At 35.7% G+C, this 21,478-nt stretch overlaps 1 pseudogene; it reads left to right on the top strand.

The window, feature by feature from the left end:
• Positions 1–17,275, top strand: part of LOC149252871 (uncharacterized) — a 66,164-nt pseudogene extending 48,889 nt beyond the window's left edge.
• Positions 17,276–21,478: the final 4,203 nt, after the last annotated feature.

Raw genomic sequence — 21,478 nt, 5'->3', positions numbered from 1 at the left:
TCATTTGGAAATAACAAAAAATAGAAATGCTAAAAATAGCATTGCTATAAATAGTATTTCGGGATTGATTCCAATTTTAATTAGTCCCTAAATTAAAATTGAGAATTAAAATTTGAATTTGATCTCAGCAGTTGTTTGAAAAATAATTAATTAATTCATATTGATTTAATTAGTTGGAGAAAATCAAACATGAAGTCTATGTGAAGACATGCAACAATTATCCCTTTGATTGAGGAAGTTATCCCTTAATTAAGGAGATAAGGTTGAGTTGTATTTGAGTTGTAATTAGTTACCTCAGTTAACTGAGTCAAGTCCAGTTAGATTAGTTCCAACGGTTTGTGGAACTGATTGTGAGTTCAGTTATTTAATGCATGCATGCAACTAGTGTTCTCCAAATAACTGAATATTCTCTCATAAATAATTCATGCATGTCAGTTCATACAAAGACCCAATTGAGATTAAAGGAAGGCACAATGTACTATCAGTTGCGTGAATTTTCCTATATAGGAAACTCATCCATGCAGAAGGAATTATGTCCTTCAAGATTGTGCAATTATTTCAGAGGTCAGTGTTGTGTGTGAGGAGAGAATCACACAAGTTGCAGTTGGAGTACCTAGGAGAAACTGCGCAAGGAAATAGGAGGCTTGGAGGAATGAAGGAAGGCATATGTGTTTTCTATTCTATCTATGAGCAGCAGTGAGGGATTGTACTCAGATCTGAATAGCTTGTGAGCTAAAGCTTTGGGTAATCTTGAGATATTTCCACTTGTATGATAATACAGATAGCGTGGTTTTTAGATGAGGCTTTCCCCAGAGTATTTTTATGTGTTTCATGTGTGATTGAATCTTCTTCTCTGTTATATGTGTTATGTTTGATCTTTCTCAAAATCGATTAAGCTTTCGCAATTTTGATTATAGAAGTAGATTAACTATTTTGCTTTAGTACATTGCATAATCAATTTAATTTACAGTGAGAATTTCTACATGGTATCAGAGCTAGCTGATCTATAGAGAAATTTCTACATTGGCATTATAATAATCTACAATTCATACATGATTGAGGAGATGTTTTGTAACTGTGCAACTGTTGTATCATCTTATATTTTCTACATCTATTAAACTGAGTGTTTTCTAGTTCTGGATGATTAATAAATCAATTTGAGATCTAGCTGTTACAGTGCAAGTCAAGCTGTCATTTTATTTACTTGTATCTAGGTGTTATGGGGAAAACTAGTGTCCATTCAGAGCTGCTAGTCCCATTAAGAAGAGTGGCTATCTTAGAAATAAACAAACTAAAGTTACTTGTGTTTTCCTTTATGAGAGATAGATGAGAGAGAAGCAGAGAGTACCAACCTCAGTCTTTTGCTTGGCTCCTTGCTTGTTTCCTCCCTCCTTTGACAGAGCTTCGCCACTCCCTCCTTTCTTGTCCCGCTTCAAAGAACACCTGTAGAGTCAAAGAAGCATAATACCATCAAAGCATAGATATCTATAACCATAAACAATATAGGATCAGATGTATATTAACCATACAAATGCATATATCAAAACAAGATTCAGAGATATACAAGAATATGGAGGAAAACTCAAATAGCTTTATTGATAGAAGTAGTAGAAGAGAGTATTACAACCCATTGGTCTGACCCAGCACCATCCTCCCAGCATGAAAGCCCTCTTCACCTCATGAAAATCTTAGATCACCCAACAATACAATGTTTCACAAAGAAACCAATAGCTCTTGCTTGCAAAATATAAAATTCCAGCCCCCTGGATCTCTAGGATGAGGGATCCATATATAGATGTTTGCGGCTAGGTGAGTCATCTTCTGGGATTTTGATTAGTGTCATCTCTCTGATAGTTCTTGGTTCCACTTTGAGATTTCATGATCTCTTACTCCTCCCTGGGCGATTTCAGAGAGGCAAGTGTCAAATGGGCAGTTTCTAGAAGATTCTCTAGGTTTCCACCTAGCCAACTGCCTCTGCCATTTGTCTACTCTTGCTCATCGCAACCTACATAAGGGCTTTTTAGTATGCATCGCACTTTTGGCATGTGGCAGGTGAGATGCATCACACCCTTAGCACTGAGCAGTCTGTATGGTCCTGTTTTGACTAGTTCTGAGTAGCTTTTCAAGAAGAACTTCTGGGAGATGATGTAATCAACTGACCTTGCTCCTTTAGGGTATGAAACAACACTTTTAGGGACTTAGAAGCCCTTGGTTTATGGACATATGCGATTGGGGTTGCAATGCCCAAATATGTCTATAACAGTTGCCCCCTAAAGCATGAGGTCGTAAATCTTCTGATGTCGGGTGAAATGCTTTATCATGAGGATCCGAGGTTTTTTGAACTGGAAGGTGACCTGTAATAAGATACAATACAATACATTATCTTCATAATATTTTCATGATCTATTTGAGGCGGGCATTCCCATGCTCATCTTTATAAAGTCATTTTTCATGTACATATGATAGACAACCGTCTGTGTGGCAGACTGATGATTCTGATAGAGCCATCATCCCTTGGCTTGGATGATTATCTGTGCAGCTATGATGTACATTTGATGTCTTTATTTTCCTAAATATATCATAGCCTGGACGGATGAAACTAGATCCAGGGTCTTCAAACTCGTTCAATCTTCGCCTGAAGTACAAGTCGATCCATGTGAAAAGATGTTCTGGTGTTGAACATGGAAAGACATCGCTTAATTACTAGCCCATGATATAAGCTGTTAATAGGCCTGAGAGGAATCACCGATAATGATAATGACCCTCAAGGTACTGCAGTACAATTCACGTGGTGTGGATACATGAGTCAATGTTGAACACCATGCAAAATCTTTCGGTCGAAGGCCATTGATGTAAACCCGTCGCCGGAAGTGAGAAACTTGCCATTGAGGCATGCAAGCTTCAAAGTACTAAAAGGGTTGTTCCTAAGTCGACTTCTTGGATAATGAGCTGATGTCGACAAGAAGTGACCCATCGTAGGAGGGCCTTAATGAATCCCACATCTACGACAGGGAATGGAGCAAATGATTTTGTGGAGGTGAAAATGATTTGATGATACAAGGTTCAGAGTGGCGGTCATGAAAGAATGAAGTGTGAAGGTATTGCTGTGGGTGAGACATAAGCTGGGTTGGTGAATTCTCTGAGCGACTTCTCTTGAACATATCAGCGACACTGAAATGCATCAGTAGTGTTAGCCTCAAAAATGGATGGTACGGAGGACCAATGGTGCTATGACCGGTGAACGGAATAACCCAACCTGACTCAATCATGGTGATGGAGTGAAAGTGTCATGTTGAAGAGCGACCTGCTACCAATAAAGTTTCTTCAAGTTTTCTTCCCAATTTTTCCCCAGTCATTACTGACCAGTACCTCTTTATTTTTGTCAAGCTTGAGGAGGATAACATATGCTTGTTCTATAATTTTCCCTTTGGGCAAACCCGTCACCATGTTTTAACGAGCCTAGTGACAGTGAAACTCACTCTTGTCTGCATGGACAAGTTTGTCGTTATTGTTTTAATGAGTTTAACAACAAAGATAACTCATTCCATTTCAATTTTAGAGAGTTTGAAAAGAGACGGAAAGGAAACTCCAGTATTCCTTCTTCATAATATAATCCCTTAAGTCTGAAAAAGTATAAAACAATACGAAAGGGATGACTTTTTGATAGTTTTAATGAGTCAAACAAGACAAATGCTCGATCTTTTTGTGTAATAATCCCTTAGGTCCAAAAAGATTAAAATCTAGAGGAGGGATGGCACTTCCAATCACTTTAATGAGCTGGAGAGGCCAATTGCTCGGCAATATTTTCATATTTTACAAGTCAAATGAAAAGAGCTTAAAGTAGACTCGTTTTTTGAGGAACGAGTGATATTTTCGGATAGCAGCTGGTTCCAGCTAAGGTTTGGATTTTTTCAATCATGATAGTGTAAAGAAGGTGGCTAATAGAATCGCTCGTTGCAGCTGTTCCTAAAAAGGGGTAAACAATCAAATGGAGGCATATGGTCGGCTAAAAAAGAGTGGAGGTGATGGTAAGAACACGACCAAGGTTCAAAAGCTGATAATTATGCGATCGCAATGGTTATTTACCAAAAGTGGGTTCATTTTCTAATGAGCTTAAACTCTGGTGGAACATATGCTCATTGCTAGGTTTATTTTTTAACGAGCTTGAACTTTGCGTAAAACTGCTCATTCTAGTCGTATAATAAGGATAACTCTCATTAGTAGGTTCATTTTTTAGGGAGCTTGCCCCATGCGCAACTTTTCTCTAGAGCCTTTTGCATGCAAGCTAGGAACGACCAACTACTATCCTAGGGGTTAAAGAACTACTAAGGTTAGGTAGGATAGCTTCTCGATGGGAAACATCTCCTTTACTTTGCTATTTCCGTTGGTCCCGGCAAAGGTGAATGGCTGATCAGACCAATCACCTAACTTAAGCAGTTGAAGTTAGTAAAAACTACAGAGTAAGAGTTACGCTGGTCGCTTTTCACTTGCGTACAAAAAGGTTTGCATGCCTCCAGGTATAAAGAAAAGTAGAGTTTCCAGGTTACCATATGAAAGTTCTCGCATTAGCAAGATTGTTCCATCCGCGTAGCAGACAAAACACTTCCTTGGCGATGTCCATCGAAATAGACAAAGGTGAATGGTGCATCACATCCACTCACATAACTTTGACGAGGGAATCTTATTCCAGTCTAATCCCATTTTCCTAAACGGATGGGTGTGTCAAACTAGTCATATATCCTCCGTGGAAACCTACCCTATACCTAAAGTTTTCCTGCCAAAGCAGACCAGGGTGCATGCCCCGTGGGTTTCAGTCACAATCACCAAATCACTCACGCTCATCAGGTGGATGGACTGGAGATTGATGAGACATTCCTTGTGCAAAAAGACTAGTTAGGGATGGCACTTGACTAGTAGTTATGTGTGAACCAGGGAATGAAAGTTGGTCTACGAGCTGGACCACTCCACCTTCATGCGGAAAACACATCACTCGAAAGAGCGAGGAAACAATAGCTCCCATGCTATAAATGTAGTCACGCCCAAGGAGTAGATTATAATCTAAAGGTCCTTGGACTACCATCACGTTTAGATGAACAATTTTCCTTCTCAAAGTTATAGGAAAATTTGGAAGGATCCCTAACGATCGACTAGTTCCTTTGTTGAAGCCTGTCAGATTTTGAATCTCAGGCAAAAACGATGGCAAACCAAGCGCTTTCCAAGCAGTTGAGGAAAGGATACTCACAAAAGCCCCTTCATCTATAATAGTACCAACCATGATCATTCTGTAAGCTTGTACTATGATTCAGAATGGTACATTAGATGGTAGGCGAGATCTGCCTAGTAGATTCCAATCGAAGGAAACCACTAGATTGCTTGGAGGTGGGACTGAATAAACATACGGATAAATATCTGAAGAACTTCCTTCCTGTGGTAAAGGAATGGTTAGATTTCCCCCATGTTCATCGAAGTCCGTGTTTATGAAAAGAATTTGAATGGTGTCATTCTCATTCTCTTTGGTGATGGTATCATCTGAAGGTGGACCCTCTGAAGACAAGATTGGGTCAATTTTCATCTCGAACTGTTGACTTTGGTCCGGTGTGGACTCAGAGGGTTTATCTTCAATGATAGGTGCTTTGACCGACAACAAAGGTGTGTCAGTCAGATTTTCAACTAGTGATGGAATCGGCAAGAGTTTCTTGTATCCAGGAGGAAGTCACTGCGGTGATGCAGGACGGTTATCCAAGACTCTTTTAGCTTCTTCTAAGAAGGGACAACAGTGGAGGGCATGATCGCCTTCACACAGTCTGCAAGGAAATTTAGATCTTCCTTTCTGTCCATTGACTTCATTTTCACTAGTCGACAGTGTACTCTCAACATGATCATTAGAGGTTGACGACACCAGATTGTGCAAGCGGGGAGACCAGTCCCTTAAGATTCGTGGGATGCAAGGACAATCTCGATGATAGTGGTCCCCTTTGCAAATGACACATGGAGATTTAGGTTTGGACAGTGCAGTGTGTGGATTTTCGCCAGACGATGCGTGGTTGCCCCCTTTTGCCATTGGCTTCTTCTTCTTCTTCTCCTTCTCTTTCTTCTTCTTCTCAGTTACTTGGTTTTTAGTTTTACTAGCTTTACCAAGTAGAGAGGAAGAAGGAGAAGGAGAAATAAATGAAGTAGAAGGTTGGGGGGTAACTCTAGTATCATCTGGTTGCTGATTTGATTGCTCAAGAATCACAGTGCTTTGAACGACAAAGGTCAAGAAAAGCCATACCGGCAGGCCAATTGTCAATCCTGGAAGGGACAATGTCGCGATATGAGGTGCACCAACATCTCCCCAAGAGGAGAATCGAGTAGGATTTCCCCCAAGGGGAAATCCTTGATTGGTGGACTCCATTTTCTCAACCTAAGACCAACGAGGGAATAGTGATGTTATTCCGATTAAAATAAATTTTATGATGCTTTGACACAACTTGCTTTGTCAATTTTTAAGAGTCAAGAAAAATCTAAAGATGAATCTAGTTGCCTTCGATTTTTAATGAGTGTGAAGTGACAAGTGCTCAGATGGACCTTTTCTTTTAAGGAGTCTAAAAAGGAACGAAAATGACTACTCTGGAAATCTAGACAGAGGGATTACCAAACCAATCGCAAAACTGCAGAATACTTTTTATGATACGGCAGTCAATCTTCCCGAATGTTGTGTTTAGTGCATTGCGATCGATACGGCAGTAGACACGGCTTCCTAAGGATAAAGGATATAGCCTATTGTGGTCTCCCACTATATACTCGACGGTACGTGGGAGCACAAGTTCATACTATCACTTGTTGTCTCAAAGAGGAGGAATCACCCAACCTACGATGAAAACGATAGTTACCAGGCTTTACGACACCGGAATATGTCTCTAACCTAGAATTCTAAATGTTGTGCAATAGGTTCCAAAGCGTTTTTATGTTCATTGAAATTTATTTTATAATTGATCTTTCTTAAGAAGTTTTCGTTTAAGGTTCACCGCGTGTTGTAGATATACAATTCCTAAATATGCAATCTAAGATGATAAACAGTCATTTACTTTCTTTTTGCAATGAAAATCCTAGCTACTAAGGAAAGAGAAGCAAAATTATTTCAACATAGAGTAGAGAGCACACACTAGATGCACTTTTCCTAAATCAATATCAACAAGCAGTCTAAATTCAAATGCACATGCATGTATTTTTTTTCTGCTTTCTTAATGTGTGAATGACAAAAAGAATGCTAAGTACAGATCTGAACTATTCTTCTTTCAAAGCGACAGTACTAACAATTTTCTTTTCAAAAAACGAAAGGAAGACTAAGACGACACTTTGCGATTTCGAATTCAAAAATTGCTTTTAACACTTGAAATACTATTAATTCAAATCAAATACAATGGCAAAAGTGTAATCGACTATCAAAAAGAGGAAGACTCTTTTCTTTGACTGAAAACGACACTTGCAACACTTTCAAATCAAAAGACGACAGTTCGATTAAGCTACTGTTTGCAAAAGAGAACTGTAAATGATGAAAAATACATAAAAACATTCACAATTCTTTATCAATGGAGGCTAAATAATGCAAAGGAAGAGAGTTTCAACAGTGATATACTGATCACAGACAACAAAACTACTGAATAAAGCTAAAGACAATGAAAAAAAAACCAAAATTTGGAGGCAGAAACAGTCTTATCTGATCATCGCACCTGTAACACAGGGAAACAGGGATGCATCTCACCTACAACACACGAGAGGTGTGATGCATCCAGACTGCCAATGAGAGATAGTGCGATGGTCCAGGAATGAGACTGAGCTTGGTTTTTGCTCACAATTTGCAGCTAAGTTCAGGGGTTTAGGCTGAGCTAATGATAGGCAGTAAACACAAAGTATAGGGGCTGATCAAATGGTGTTACTTGAGCTACCACCAGGGCACTTAGGATGTCTGTAAGTCATTTGCTCAGTTCATAAACCAACCCAGAGATTGATTGAAGCAGCGTTAATCTACTTTGCACTTGCATAGCAAATGAAATTCGAAGGCTAGCTAGCTTAACTTTAGGCATCGTCTGTAGTTTATAAAGCAAACAAATAGAAACAAGAAAACAAGCTATTTGCTCCCCAATGGAGTCGCCATTTTGTTATCGGGAAAACTAGTGTCCATTCAGAGCTGCTAGTCCCACTAAGATGGGTAGCTATCCTAGAAACAAACAAACTAAAGTTACTTATGTTTTCCTTTATGAGAGATAGATGAGAGAGAAGGAGAGAGTACCAACCTCAGTCTTTCGCTTGGCTCCTTGCTTGTTTCCTCCCTCCTTTGACAAAGCTTCGCCACTCCCTCCTTAATTGTCCCGCTTCAAGGAACACCTGTAGAGTCAAAGCAACATAATACCATCAAAGCATAGAGATCTATAACCATAAACAATATAGGATCAGATGTATATTAACCATACAAATGCATATATCAAAACAAGATTCAGAGATATACAAGAATATGGAGGAAAACTCAAATAGCTTTATTGATAGAAGTAGTAGAAGAGAGGATTACAACCCATTGGTCTGACCCAGCGCCATCCTCCCAGCATGAAAGCCCTCTTCACCTCATGAAAATCTTAGATCACCCAACAATACAATGTTGCACAGAGAAACCAACAACACTTCCTTGCACAATACAAAATTCCAGCCCCCTGGATCTCTAGGATGAGGGATCCATATATAGATGTTTGTAGGTGGGTGAGTCAACTTCTGGGATTTTGATTTGTGTCATCTCTCTGATAGTTCTTGGTTCCACTTGGAGATTTCATGATCTCTTACTCATCCCTAGGCGAGTTCAGAGAGGCAAGTGTCTAATGGGCAGTTTCTAGAAGATTCTCTGGGTTTCCACCTAGCCAACTACCTCTTCCATTTGTCTGCTTTCACTCATCACACCCTACAGAAGGGCTTTTTAGTATGCATTGCACTTTTTGCATGTGGCAGGTGAGATGCATCGCACCCTTAGCACTGAGCAGTCTGTATGGTCCTGTTTTGACCAGTTCTGAGTAGTTTTCCAGGGAGAACTTCTGGGAGATGATGTAATCAGCCGACCTTACTCCTTTAGGGTATGAAACAACACTTTTACGGACTTAGAAGCCCTTGGTTTATGGACATATGTGATTGGGGTTGCAGTGCCCAAATATGTCTATAACACTAGGGTAGGCAAATAATATGTGCCCCATTGGATTGTGGAGCCCTATAGAGAATTGATTGTCACACATCATTATTTGCCTAGTTTATCCTTTAAACGGTTGGTGAAAAATAATATTTTTCCATTTTTCTTTGGTCGGGAAGGAATATAAAAGAACTTGTCAATTTGAAGCCTCTTGCTATTTTCAAAATTTCCGAGGATGATGGTACCATATCTTTTGAACTTTTATAATTGTTGTTGACAAAGCAGGGAGGAAGAAGAAAGGATCTAGATATGCAATGTTCTATAATAAAATTTCACTTGGTATTATGACAAAATACATATAAATCCAAGCATGAAATCCAACTAAACATTAACGTGAGAATTGAAAAACTTGGGACATGGAAAATTAAGCATGAAATTCAACTACACATTGATGTGAGATTGAAACACTTGGAACATGAGATTCTTATTTCATGTTTGAACCAGTGACTGTTATTTCATGTTTGAGAGTTTTCCAAGTTTTTCATAGTTCTATCAAGTTTTAACTCTAAACCCCAACTAAAAGTTAATGCAAATTGGTGCATTACAATTATCTTGCCAGGTAAGAACCATCTTTGACACTACTTTTCTTCCACATGCGTTTAATTGTTATGAAGGAAGACATCAACTGATGATGGACATGGCTACTTCTTACAATGGTATAGTATATGGTTCTTTGCATTCTCAACTTCAAGTATGTTATTAGTTTCAAGGCTTCAATTTTATTTAATTTGATACTTGGTTTTTTAAATATACTATTCATCTTGTCCAGGGTATGCAAAAGAAACTTGTTTTTGTTTTTGAAGTTTTTCATGTGTTATAGTATTTTGTACTATTTTTGTATATATAGGCATCTGAATCCACAAACTTTGGCATGCTTAATATATATGATTTAAGTAAATTATTTACGTATAGTACTCTGTATGAATGCATTTAGTATTTGATATTTTATTCCTTTCTATTGCTTATTTCAACATGAATCTCATTTAATAAAATGCATGTTTACTCTTTTTGTTTAGTCTAGTACTTCTTGTTTTCTTAACACGTATTCTATTTATTCCATAATGCTTATTTCCTTTAGTAATTGAGTTGAGGTCTAAACTAAAATTTCATATAAGCATTCTTCGTACATAAAGAGTAATGGATTCAATAACTATCTCTTAGGAATTTTTTGCTTCACCATGGTTTGCCTTATGCAATAGAAATTATTACGAATTATCCTTATATTCTAACTATCAACATGCATAATGTGTTTAGATCCTTCTAATAGCTTTGTGATAGCTATAGTAGCTAGTAATAATGCATCTAAATAATTTCTATCTTTATGTACTATTAATGATAGTAAGAAAAACAAAATTAATTTTTATTTTAAAGAGAAAACTACCATATTTAAAATTTGCTAAACTAAATATTCATTTCGAATTTTTTTAATCTCTTTCACAAAGAATAACCATAACTATCTATGCTCCATTTATTATATATATGTGTGTATGTATGTATGTTTACTACCAAAATCATATGCATTAATCAGTACTAATATACATCTATTGATGCATGCTAATCATTATTTCTTTTCTTTGATCATTGAATTCATTATTTACTATTTATTCTTAATATTGTACTCTATATACTAAATATCACTTAGTAGAAAACACATTTCAAACCAAATGTCCTAATAACAAACTATCATATTTCTTTTACTTATAAACACTTGAAAATATAGTGGAAAATAACATATTCCACCCAACCAGTGAATTGCAATTACCACAATTACCCCCAAGTTTCAGGCTTCTTTCCTAATAAGAGCTTATAACTGTATGATGATATTATTCCTCCTCCCCACACAGAGTCTAGCAACTTCTTGCAATATTCATGTCTATTCTCTTCCTTTCTTTCATGTACCTAGGGTTTTACAGGGATGTCTTTCTCATCCTCCAACATTGCACATTTCTCTCTAACAATTTTGTCATTTTTTATCTTTGTTTCTTTATTTTTATTTTTTCTTTTTTCCTTGTGTTTTTTTTATATGTTAAACTTTTTTGTGTTGGTCCCCTGGGCTTGCATTCTTTCGACGCCTGTATCAGCTGCTGCTTCCATGTTTTCAATTCCAGACATTCCATATACAGGCATAATGACTATGGAATGAATATTCGATGACGATCCCTCTAGAGGACCAGAGTTATGGATGGCCGCCGAGTAACGACGAAGGCCTATGAAATTTTAAGCTTTGTGTCTGACGAGCTGATCACCAGCCGTTCGGTAGACGTTTTCCGATTGCAGATTCTCAGAAACTATTTCCATGGCTGTTTGGTCCCACCTATCCGTCTCCGTTTAAAGAGAGAGACGTTAACATTCATAATTGGAATTGCCGTAAGGAAATTTTTGCGTAGGGATAATTTTACAGCCGTAAACTTGTCATGAATATGGGCATTAATAATCGGAATTGTCGTCCGGAAATTTTTGCGCAGGAAAATATTTACAGCCGGAAAACTATCATATATAGCGAGGTTACAGCCGGAAACCTATCATATATAGCGAGTTCACAATTTAATTGGGTAAATTTTTTTGTTGGAATTTTATTAGAAAAAATTCAAAAAATCTTATGGTTGGAGTGTTGATTCATTTTTTTGTGGTGGAAATAAAGTCAGCCACACCTTACGCTGTAACCCAGATTTTTAAACATTTTAGCATTATTTTGTCAAAGTCTTGCCAGAGTTTTCATTAATTTTGTGGCATTTTTAGACTAGGCATTATCTACTGAGGCGACAATTTCTCTTAGACGGCAAATTTCTTGTCAGAAATTAATGAAAAAAATTTCAAAAAAATCTCACTGTTAGATTGTTAAAATCACTTTTTTGATGGTGGAAATGGATTTGGCATCATTAAGAACCCCAGATGCACCCAAAACCCAAAACCCTGAAGCTTGACAAATCTAACCACAAATTCTAAAAGTTTCACCCAGATTTTGTCAAAATCTTGTTGGAATTTCCATTATTTTCCAGACAAAATTGTGGCCTTGTTAAACTACTCTTTTATTTGTTTTTTCCATGGCAAAAACTGCTATTATTTATAAATATTACCTTCAAGTTTGTTTGATGATTAAAATGATATTCATTGTTTGTAAATTTCATTATCTTTTCATGCTCAACATGGAGGCTCACACACACACACACACATATACATATATATATTGGTATGTTGTTCAAAACTAAGAAAAGATGTGATTCCTTGCATGCTAAATATGGATTTGATATATTGTTGTTCAAAACTAAGAAAAAATGTGATTCCTTGCATGCTAAATATGGATTTGATATGTGAGGTGTGTGTGAGAGAGAAAAAGTAGTAGAGATCCATCATACTCCTAAGCCTATCAATCATTGACAGGGATCAAATCTCTTCAAGTTTTGCAATGAAAAGTTTGATCTCTAGAGGGGCTTGATAGATCTCACTTTGGTGGGTTTTAATTAAAAACATTATAAAACATCAATTCACTTTGTTATTAATATTACAATTAATATAGAGTTGACATGTAGTATTTAAAACTATATATTAACAACATAAATAACATATTTGGATGTTTATATTAAGTAACATGATTTTATCAACCCCACTTTTGCTAACGAGAATTATCTTTTTATCTTTAACAATGCTAAGAAGAAAATGAACATTGCAAAGATAAAAACTAATTCTCATGAGCTTCTTAGTGAAACCAAACATTGATCTATTTCAAAACACCTTGGGACGAAAGAATCTTCACTTTTTACAATACAAAGAGAGTGGAAGATAAAAAACGATTTCTCTTTGATTGTGAGACCCTTAGTCACATCCATTCTCATTTTCAAAACATTTGTCAGACTACCAACATTCTTGACTTGTTAAGTCAACAAAATTACAGTGATATCATAACACTTCCCTCTCTTCTTTTTTATCATAGAAATAAACTAGCATTTGCACCACATGTTGCAAAGGAAACTTCTTAAGGCAATGACATAAGAAACAATAGCATTGAAGAAAGACGTCAAAATTTTATGCAATTTTGTTTCTTTACTAGTGTTTCTTTTTTATCATATGTTATGTTTCAGGGAGATTCCAACCAGAATATGTTCAAAGTGAAGGATTTATGAAAATGTTCTTCATTAAGATTTTAGAAACTTTATAAGTAAATGATTTAAATCAAACATTTCATAACAAAGTAAATGTTGTTAATTTAGTTTCTTGTTGCCTCTTATCGTTATTTCCCTTGTGTAAAATGTCCAAACTATAAAAGAATGGTATTATTTTTTGTCTCTTAAGACCATTGTATTTTATCTAACTCAATCATTTTCATAACCTCAACTAGGTACCCATCATTGTCTTTCCACAGTGACTCAATGTGTTTAAATGCATTTCATAAACTTGGTTTAATAAATGTTGGAAGAAAACCAATATATTTCACTTTGTAGAAAGGAGTGTACATTGGTTGGGGTAAAATTGTATTGCTCTTACCATCTGATGATGTTATCTAAATCTTAAATCTTTCTCACCATTTATGAATTCCCCATTCTAATTGTTTTTTATCATGATGATATTGGCATCACAATCCTTATTCATGAGAATATCATTTAATAAGTCAATGATAAGTGGCACAATTGGTTCCTCAATTGTGAAATTCCCCATTCTAATTGTTATTTGACCATGATGATGTTGGCATCATAATCCTTGTGCGTGAGAATATCATTTAAGAAGTCAATAATAAGTGGCACAATTGGTTCCTCACAATTGTGAAAGTAAAGGACAAATTCATTCACATTATGTTTGAAAACTTTATACTAAGAGTCTTGATTCATGAAATTTTGTATCCTCTCCTTTTGTTGTTTTAATTTGTGTCATCTCAAAAAAATGTTTCTCCAATAACCTATGTTATTCCTATCTTAACAATGACATTTCCATTAGGTTTGCTTGCTTGACATTAAGCACAACTAAGTTTGTAGTTTCAATTGCAAATTTCATGCCTCCATTCCATTTTTGTTATAGAAGGAAAAGATCCCTAAAAACTATAAATGAATCCTCATCATGAAAGCTAGGAGGTAGCTCATTAATCAACTATTCATCCAAGGTGTCATCTCCATTTTGTTGGTAGCTTCACCAGTGATGCCTAAGCCTCATGTTAATACATTAATACTTTACATGGGAAACGTGTGGGTACTTTTGTTTAAGGTCGATGTATATTGGCCTTGAATGATACTATATTGAGCCTACATGATGGTAAAAAATTTATATGCTAGAAATTACTAGATAACATTTAGAACCAATCTACCTCTTATTCGTATGTATATATAAATCCATATATGTTTGTTCCTCTTCAACTGATTTAGATCTAGGTGAAGGAATCCATAGAGACAAACATGAGATCATGGCTAGGGGACTTTAAGAGGCAAAACAATATCCACTATGTAAACTCTTTCTTCCTGGAATCTAGGAAGATAGTTTGGATATAGATATTTAGGGAGGATGAGTTAAAATTAGAGTTGGTTAAATGGAGGTTGTATCGAGCTTTGCATCAACCATACCTGTGTCTTCTTCAGGGAAGATTTAATGCTCGCTTCTTTCTTTCTAGAGATGCAGTCAATTTCATATTTTTAATATCAGCGTTAGCAGTTTCCTCCAAACTTAAATTCAGAGCCTCCGCAATGGAAGTGTGCAATTGTTCAATTTCAAAGTTCCCACAAACTATAAACCAAATGACGAGATAAAAAAATGACTCACCTCTTTTTTGTAGGTATTCTAGATTATTTTAAGCAAGAAAGTTGTCCACACCCCCTCTACCAGATACACCGATTACACGAGCTTCATGATGAGCATCGCCCAACCATCCTCATCATCATAGGTTGCAGTGAGTGGATTTTTTCTTTTAGCATTTGTATATAATTTCATTTCATGTCAGCGTATTCTTTACTTCTACATAGGATTAAGTTATCTAACACTAGCTAAGAATCAATAGCTCCTTCAAATTTCCCCTGAATTCGGTGACTGAAAATGTTTCTCGAAGCGGGCTACAATACTTCATCTTCTTCGGGGTCTATGGGGTCTCGAACAAGTGATTAACCTTGTGTACAAAGCTATTTCGTGTAATGTTGGTTTCAATTCTATCAGGATAGCGTCTACTTTCTTGTTCAGTTCTCGAGGTCTCGACATCCAATTCCAGAATTTAACCTGTTGTGTGTGTTGACGGGCCTTAAATCTTAATAAACTAGGATACGAAGGATGTTGTAGAGACATTGGAGCATGTGCAGAATTATTGAAAATCAAAGTAGCATAAATACGAAAGATTTTGCAGGATTTGTGGAGACATCTATATCTCTCCTTTGTCTTTCATTTTCAATTAATTGAAGAAAGGTTAAACTTTAAAGATTTTGGGCCATTGCCAAAAAAATATTGTTATATTCTTTTCAGCAAGAGTCACTTTTATAAAACATAAACAACATTTTGTTTATGAATCACAAAAACTTCAATTGTTGTTCAATTTCAATTTTACATTTTTCAACTTAATAATCTCCTCAACTACCCTCTGCCACTTTAAGAATGAATGCAATTAGGCATGGTTTCTACCATAACAATTATATATTAGAGAGCGCAGATTTCCAGTAAAAAATAAAAAATAATGCAGTTTGTTCTTTACGATCATAATATAAAAACAATTATTTATTAATATGTTGAGACGTGGGCTGTGGGAATAACCTTGACAAGGACTGCAGGTTGCATCTAACGATGGTATCTATGAAGGTGCATGTATCCGTTGACGGAAGAATATATATGTAATTTCAACAAAATTACGATTCGCGCCATTTTACTATATTTAATATCCAGTAAATATATTTTTCTATATTTAGGCCGATAGGCCTTCCTATGCATCAACAATCGTCAACACTTTTACCCTGCTCCGTTAGATCACGGGAGACACTTTGAACCGTTGATTTGAAGTGTGACTGTTTTTTCCAAATATCCGTTGAGTTGCCTTTTTGACATGGCATGATATTTTTACTGCTTTTCCCATTCTTTCTGGAAGATATTTTTGCTGATTTTTCCTACTCTCTTATGTCCAAGAACGGTGAATATACGTCCACAGTTGCGTGTTTGTGTTTTCTTGGATTGTGTATATGCTTTGCCTTTTCTTGTGTTTGACACCGTTCTTTGTTTGCAGGCCGGGAAGAGGTAACAGTCGCGGAATCAAATCTGTCTGGGATCGTACGCCGCGGAGGGATAGACATGAATCGGGTTCTGGCTACCAATGAGTCTGAGTATTCGTCGGTTTTCCAAGTTCATACCTTGCGAACGATTGACACCAGTCTTGTGGTAGTGAAGTGAGAGTGAGAAATAACCTTTGAGTTGGAGGCCGAGAGGGATCGAACCTGCGACGTGAGTTCCAGGACAAGCGACGAGGAGGAGATAGGTTCGACGAGGAAAAATCTTCGGCTTTCCAAGGAGCAGTCTACACTACTGGAGGAAAGTTTCTTGGAGCACAGCACTCTGAACCCGGTAATGCATCCTTGAATCTTTAATCGCAGTAATATTTCATCGTTTGCTTTCTTTTTTAACCCTTGGCAGTTCATGGATTTAAGATTACACGCTGATCCGGTTTTCTGATCGGGATCTTAGCAGAAACAGAAGAACGCTTTAGCCAAGGAATTAAATTTGCAACCTCGGCAGGTGGAAGTCTGGTTTCAGAACAGAAGAGCACGGTAAGAATTCATTTTAGGGACCTTTAAAAAAAGAGACTGTACCATATTTGTGATTTTGCGGCCATTAACGTGAGGTCTTTGCTTTTGCAGAACAAAGTTGAAGCAGACAGAAGTAGACTACGAGGTTCTGAAGCGGTGCTGTGAGAATCTAACGGAGGAGAACATAAGGCTACAGAAAGAGCTGCAAGAGCTTAGGGCTCTGAAGGCGGTTCCTCCTTAGTGCGTGATAGGACAGGATAATTACTACATGTCGTTGCTTGCCACAACGCTCACCATGTGTCCCTCCTATGAAATGGTGGCTACCATGGAAAACAGCCGTAACCTTTCAGCCCAAAAGTCTGCAGCTTGCTAACTTTGAGAGGCTTCCTCAGGCCAGGCTTGCCTGCAAAGCTTATCTGTGTAAAATATCATTTGTCAGTGGTAGTTTTTGGTCAGATTTTGAGAGATTTGGCTTCCCTCGAAAAGAGAGAAAAAAACGTACAGATATATATACACTGCATATATCACTATATAACTCTTGTGGTTTGCAAAGCTTTTCCTTGCAGATGTCAATGGCCTATTGTGCTAATTCACTGCCTCAGGGAAATCATATGCCCATGCACCCATGGTAGTCTCACTTCAAACAAGAGCACCGGGTTGTAAACATGATGTAATATTTCTGGTTTAAAGATAAAATCCTGGTTCCTTCAAAGGAAAAGTGACTCGACGCAAGAAACCATTTTGCAGTAACGAGTGTGTCAGGTCTGGTTGCATTCATGTATCTGTCCATCAAAAATTTCAAATTCATTGTCAACTTTTCACAGGGCAAGTCTTATAGGTATTAAAATTACAGGTTGGACAGGTTCTTTGCACGTACAAATTTTGTCTCTGCAAAATTCTGGACAGGCATACAGATATGTATTAAAAACTATTTAAGACATTCCCAAAAATGCACAGCAGCCCATTATGAAAACTCCTTCAACGATCAAGTACAGGTCTATAATCATTCTCGAAACAAATGGATGGATGGAAAAGAGAAATATAACTGCTATACATTATAAAGTGTTTTAAACAAAGTCCACGAAGTGCTATGATAAATGCCATGCGCCATGCTTTTCTGCTACGCAAGTGGTTCGCACATGATGTATATATATATTAACTGGAATGTTTTTGGAGATTACACGGCTTAAATTTAATATTTTAATTAAAATTTAATATTTCGATAAAATGAAATTTTAAATAAAATTAATTAGGTCATAATTTTATTTTGTTTAATAATTAATTTACCTGAAAGATATAGTCTTCATTTATCCACAAATATAATTATTTTCTCTCTAAACCTATTATTGTTATTATGGCATTGCAGTAAAGATACTTTCAATCAAATATATGGCTTGAGTACCAAAATCACTAGGGGATAGCATCATTATATGTATGGTTTGAGTATCAAAATCATTTTGGAATTATGACATTGTAGTAAAGATACTTTCAATCAAATATACTCATATGGCTTGAGTATCAAATTATTTGGAGATAACATTATTATATATATGGTTTAAGTATCAAAATCATTTTGGAATGGCAAACATATTTTCTTCTCTAAACCCATTATTGTCATCATGGCATTGCACCAAACACAGTTTCAAACAAATGCACTCATTATATATATGGCTTGAGTAATTATTTTCTTCTCTAAACTCATTATTTTCATCATGGCATTTCACCAAAGATAGTTTCAATCAAATGCACTTATTATATATATATGGCTTGAGTAATCACAATACAAAGGCATATAAGCCATCAAAATTAGGTGGACCTTTAGCATGGCTAGATTTTTGTCCATCAAATTTTAAATCAACAATTTTTAGGCTAATAGGCCTTCCTATGCATCAACAATTGTCTACACTTTTACCCTGCTCCATTCGATCAGGTGAGACACTTTCAACCTTTGATTTGAAGTGTTAGATTCATTATCCCTCACCGCACATCACATCTGGCAACTGTTTTTTCTAAATATCGGTTGAATTGCTTTCTTTTCACCTCCGAGTTCTGTTGTGCATTGAAACACTTCTAGCAAGCTTCAATCCGAATCCTCCTGTGCTCTCTATTCATTAAGCAAAACGAGAAATCTTCTCCACCATATATTCTCCGCTATCTTCTAAGATCGGGGAAGGGGACGGTTGTATTCTCTTCGTTTATGTGCTTGGAAGGCTGAATTAGGCTCCTAGAATTATATTGTTTTATAGTCGAGGTGTGTGTCGGGAATCATGGTGAAGGTGGAAGTGACCATGGAGGTTGGAGCCGATGGAGTAGTGTCCAGTGTGTTGTTCTTCCTTTCAAGCGTGCGTGTTAATGTTTAGATGGTCGTATTCAAGCATGGTTGTCTTTAGGTGAGCATGCGTGTTCATGTTTAGATGGTCGTCTTCAGGCGAGCGTGAGATCACAATGAGGAAGGCATCCATGTGGAAGAAGTGCTTCTTTTATTCTTGCTACTTGTAATGTTAGCAACCATTTTGTATTATCTTATTTTTGTTTTTGCCTTCCAGCCTCCTAATTTGGCATTGACCATGGTTTTTTAACGTCTCTATAGACATGGTCTTCGAAATCGCTGTGGTCATTTAATTTCCAACTTCTAAGTTCTCCCTTTGACATTTAAGGTTTGTAATGTCATATTTAGGATGGTTTCGAATATTATATTTTGACTTTCTAATCGCAATATACAATTATGGTTTTCAATGTAGTAGTCATGGTGGTTATTGCTTTGGTCACTAGCAAGCTTCGTATATGCTTGGCCATCTATAGAGGTTTCTTGATTTTGGGTAATTAACTTAACCTCTTGATTTTGGGTAATTAACTTACTCTAAAATGAAATAAGACATTCAATGTGTTCCTTGTAATATAGATATAAACAAAACATCTAAAGAAAAGTAATTGCACAATGATCCAGTGCAAGAAAACAAGGTTTTCCACAAACCAATTAACTCTTCTAGAAAAATTCAACAAATCCAATTTAATAATCCTATTGGCCTCTCTTTGTACCTTTTGGGACAATTGCTAGTTAATATCCTTTCAACTAAATTACGTTTCGCGCGTCTTTTTACTATATTTAATATCCAGTAAATATTTTTTGCTATATTTAATATCCAGTAAATATTTTTTTGATAGTTTTATATTTGTGAGATTGTTTTAAGCTTGTATTATACCTTTAAAATAATCTTATATTTTTGTTTTTATTTCCGATAATATAATCTTTTTAGAATGCTATTATAATTTTTTAGAATGTAAATATTTGTTTGAGATAGTTACGAGATTTTTTTAGTTTTATCTTCAAAAACATTTTTAAAATATTTTTATTTTTATATATGTTATATAATGTTTTAGAATATATGGTTAGATGTTTACTTCAAATTTATAAGAGAATAATTAATTATTAATTAGTTAGTATTTTATAAATTTGTATTAAATATTTAATTAATTATTTTAAAAGGATGATATCTAGCAATTGCACTAGATGTTGCAATGGAAAGATCGTAAGGCATAAATTTGAGAAGCATTGTGACATATAATGAATCATTGAAGATAGAAATTAGAAAACAAAATGCCTTTTAAAAATAGAATATAAAGAGAAAACACTTACATTATGCCAAATTGACAGATTCTATAACTTTTCCAACATAGATTGCCTCTTAATCTTCAAAGATGGTTTTTCAAGTTCCAATATAAAATATTTGATAGGTTTTGAAAAAATACAGATAGTAGATGACATCAATAAAATAAATAAAATAATATTAATTTGCATCACAACCTAACAAATTTCAAACATCATGAAAATGAGTCAACTTCCATAGGAAAGCATTGTGACATATAATGAATTGACAAATTCTATAACTTTTCCAACACAGATTGTCTTTTAATCCTCAAAGATGGTTTTTCAAGGCCCAATAGAAAATATTTGATAGATTTTGAAAAAATACAGGTGGTAGATCACATTAGATAAGATAAATAAAATAATATTAATTTATGGAGGATATGATAGCTATCTTTCCAAATCTAAATTTGCATCACAACCTAACAAATTTCAAACATCATGAAAATGAGTCAGACATCAGGTCCCAATTATTCATAAGTTTTGGTGTAAAATCTGCAACATATCTCGATTGTTTCCTTAGAGAACATTATCTCTGAAATTGTAAAGAAACATTTTGAATTGCACTAACACTATAGATTATTTTAGTATTTTGCATTGCCCCCTCAACAACACAGGGTTTACCCTCAACAAAATAATACTAATTCATAAAGAATATGATGACTATCTTTCTAAATCTAAATTTGCATCACAACCTAACAAATTTCAAACATCGTGAAAATGATTCAGACATCAAGTCCCAATTATTCATAGGTTTTGGTGTAAAATATGCAACATATCTCGAATGTTTCCTCAGATAACATTAGCTCTAAAATTGTAAAGAAACACATTTTGAATTGCACTAACACTATAGATTATTTTAGTATTTTGCATTGCCCCCTCAATAGCACAGGGTTTACCATAGATTATTTTAGTATTTTGCATTTCCCC

The sequence above is a fragment of the Pinus tabuliformis genome, chromosome 7 (genome assembly GCF_031772625.1).
Source record: "Pinus tabuliformis cultivar Carrire ecotype Pingquan chromosome 7, CPIR1, whole genome shotgun sequence".
In the NCBI taxonomy this organism is placed as follows: Eukaryota; Viridiplantae; Streptophyta; class Pinopsida; order Pinales; family Pinaceae; genus Pinus; species Pinus tabuliformis.
The sequence above is the reverse complement of the archived record's forward strand: the minus strand, read 5'-3'. Positions and strand labels throughout refer to the sequence as shown.